The sequence below is a fragment of the Monopterus albus genome, unplaced genomic scaffold (assembly GCF_001952655.1).
Source record: "Monopterus albus unplaced genomic scaffold, M_albus_1.0 scaffold469.1, whole genome shotgun sequence".
Lineage (NCBI taxonomy): Eukaryota > Metazoa > Chordata > Actinopteri > Synbranchiformes > Synbranchidae > Monopterus > Monopterus albus.
In genome coordinates, this window is record NW_018128349.1 from 47,987 (window position 1) to 51,818 (window position 3,832).

Here is a 3,832-nt window from a genome sequence, read left to right on the forward strand (position 1 = left end):
GTCCCGAGAGTTTTTCCCAAATACTGGCTGCCACTTCCAGGGGCAGTTCTTGTATAGTAACTGGTAGAGGGGAGCTAACACAGCCGAAAGATCAGGCATATATTAAATATTAAATATTAAACATATTGAAGGAGATGTGCTCCTCACTCTCCCCCACCTGCAGATGATGTGTTCTATTTGCAGGCTTGGGTTTACCACTACCTTTTTTCTGATGTTTAGCCCCTCTACATTTCTTTGCAATGTGTCCCTTTTTGTGACACGCATGACATGTTGCCTCTTTAAACCCACAGTGTGCAAGTGGTCAGATAATTGCTTTGCAACAGCTTTTTCAGGGATTTTAGAAATAAACAGGAGATTGGATATTGGTCTATAATTAGCTAGAACACCTGGGTCAAGAGTTAGAGGTATCGATACAGCAACTTTAAAAGCCTAGATGAAGCAATTGTTGAGGTCAACTCAGAGAGATCAATAGGAGAGAGGCACTTCAAGTACAAATGAGGTCTTACAGATGTGTTACATCCTGTTACAGCTAGCCATATCACAAACAATCAGAGAGGACTCAGAAAAATGCAGGACTCGCACTGGACCGCTAGAGGAGCAACCCGGGATTGAAGGAGAGGTGTGGAACACTATATTAGAGCAGAGGATAAGAATGTGAGAGAGGATAACAGGTATACAGAGATACGTAGAGTCTATATCAAGTACTAAAACAGAGGACCTAAAATTGTGGCTCAGTGGTGCTGGAAGGCTGGGGATTAGGGCACTAAAAGGTTGAGAAGACTAACATATTCAGGGGTGCTGATTCCCCTGGAGGCTCAAACCCCCTACCAGGAAGAGCAAGGCAGGTCCATTCAAATGGTGACCGCTGTAGATCATCAAGGCCAGGGCTGAGCAGGTGTCAGGTTTGCTCGGCTGCACCTGCCTCTCTCACCTCCCTCTCTTTGTTTTTTGGTCCCTGATCACATCACTTTGCACACCTGCCACTCGTTTCCTTAATTGATGCCAGCTGTTTTCACCCAGTCCTTCACCTTATTTATACCCAATTCACTTTACACTCCCTTGCCAGTTCATTTGCTTGCTTCCAGGCTGACAATTTGCGCCACTTTCTAATTCTCTATAGTGTTTTCTGTTTTGAGTTGTTACTAGTCAAGGCCGTTTCTGGATTATTGTCTTGTTTTTCCCAGCATCTACGCTACACCTCTCCAGTCCCTCCTGACCACCTCTCCAACAGATTACCTTCTCCGGACCATACGCCTCATTACCCTGCCAATCCCACTAGTCAGATTGATGCACAGTCCTACATACTGCTCATCTCACCATTGTCCTCTACTCTGTCTTCTCAGACGCTTTTCATCTCCATCAACCAGCCAGTAAGTGACCCATTCAGTTCCGCAGCTCGGCCCACCTTCTCAACCACAGACTAGAGACTCATTTCTGTACTGATTGACACCTGGTTTTCCCTATACCCATAGTGATTTTGTTCTGTTGTTGTCACGTCACTTGTATATATTGTATAGCACTCATTAAATCCATTTGCATCACCGTCAGCCCTCTGGGTCCGTTCATTTCCGCTCACTCACTTCCCTGTGTGTGAGTGTTCCTTAACAGCAGGAGGTTCTCAAAGTTCACAGAAGAAGGCAGAGGTAAAGCCATGAAGAGGTTATACATTAAAGTGCTGGAAAATTTCCAACTTTAAACAGTAAAAAGCAAGCCTCTAACTTAATAACCCGAGAGGTTTGATGGAGCATGTTACGCACCCTGTTTTGAACAAGTGCAGTAATTTTAGTCATACTGTTAAACAACAATAATACAAAGATCTTGTTTCTATGGCTCCTGTGTAGAAGCCATTAATGCTTGTGAGGAAGCCGTGTCTGTGTCTTTGTCATTATCGATAAAGGAGTTGGAATCAGCACTAATAAGTGAGATGCAGTACAACAAGGAGACTGGCAGGAGGTGGATCTTGTTAGTTTCAAATGATATAGGCTAAATGTGGCCTTTCTCTTGTCTCATACATCATATGATGATATGATATCCATACATTCTGTATGAAGGCCACGATATGCTAACTCCTGGACATAGGAATAAAGCTTAACCTCTCACACTAAGGTGGCATATTTGAAACATATTAAAGCTCCAAACACTGCTTTAGGTTGTATGAGGGAGATATTCACTCAGTAATTGACTACCATGAACCTGCAAACAGAGTTCACTGCAGACCTCCCTCTTTCATGTTATTAATTCAGAATAAGACCCGAAACCTCCCAAATAACAACAACCTGCAGTTATTGTGGCAGCTACCTCCTAAACCCTCAGATGTCACTGTACTGAGAAATTTTTATAAGCCAGGACACTTTGGCTCTTTGAGGAAGTGTTAAATTTTGTCTGAAATAACCAATGAAAGCTGTGTCACTGGACACTTAAGACCATATTTGTTTTGCACATTATTTAGTTGACATAAGATGTTATTAAGGATAGGATATTTAAAGAATTGTGTGTATTATGTAACAAGTAAATAACTGGATATTTTAGATACGTTTTCTGATATAACTTTCTAAACACCGCCTCCCTTTGGACAGCCAGCCGGTTTGTACGGCATAACACCCGAGCAACAAGCCCAATCAGAAAAGTGCTGCTTGTGTTGTCACCATGAGGTATCCGCAGCCAGACACCGCTGGGTTGCCACTGCCTGTTTTAACTTTCTGAGACACTGTTGAGAAGGTTGGCATACTATTAATACTGTTGATTGTTAAACTATATGATTAGCCAGCCGGTTTATATGGCATAACACCCAAGCAACAAGCCCAATCAGAGAGGCACTGCGTCTCTGAGACACTGTCAATCAACACTGTGAATTGTGTAGTGTGTGCAACTTTAACAATTACCACTTAAGAGTGTAAACCCAACCCAGGGGGTGCTCTGGGAGTACGGGGTCCGGGGCCCTTTGCTATGGGCCGTACGGTCCCTGTACGACTGGAGCAGGAGCTTGGTTCGCATTGCCAGCAGTAAGTCAAACTTTTTCCCAGTGCACGTTGGACTCCGGTAGGGTTTCCCTTTGTCACCTGTTCTGTTCGTTATTTTTATGGACAGAATTTCTAGGTGCAGCCAGGGGCCGGAGGACACAGGACCACAGGATCTCGTCTCTGCTTTTTGCAGATGACGTTGTCCTGTTGGCTCCATCAAGCCAGGACCTCCAGCGTGCACTGGGGTGGTTTGCAGCTGAGTGTGAAGCGGCTGGGATGAGAATCAGCACCTCCAAGTCCGAGGCCATGGTTCTCAGTCAGAAAAGGGTGGCTTGTTCCCTTCAGGTTGGTGGAGAGTTCCTGCCTCAAGTGGAGGAGTTCAAGTATCTTCTATCTGTCTTGTTCACGAGTGAGGGAAGGATGGAACGGGAGATTGACAGGCGGATCGGTGCAGCTTCTGCAGTAATGCGGTCGATGTACTGGGCCGTCGTGGTGAAGCTGAGCTGTAAGGTGAAGCTCTCGATTTACTGGTCGATCTACGTTCCGACTCTCACCTATGGTCATGAGCTTTGGGTAATGACCAAAAGGGCAAGATCCTGAATACAGGCGGCCGAAATGAGCTTCCTCCGCAGAGTGGCCGGGCTCACCCTTAAAGATAGGGTGAGGAGCTCGGTCACCCGGGAGGAGCTCAGAGTAGAACCGCTGCTCCTCCACATTGAGAGGAGCCAGCTGAGGTGGCTCAGGCATCTGTTTCGGATGTCTCCTGGGCGCCTTCCTAAGGAGGTATTCCGGGCATGTCCCACCGGGAGGAGGCCCCGGGGAAGACCCGGGACACGGTGGAGATCTATGTCTCTCGGCCGGCCCGGGGGGAG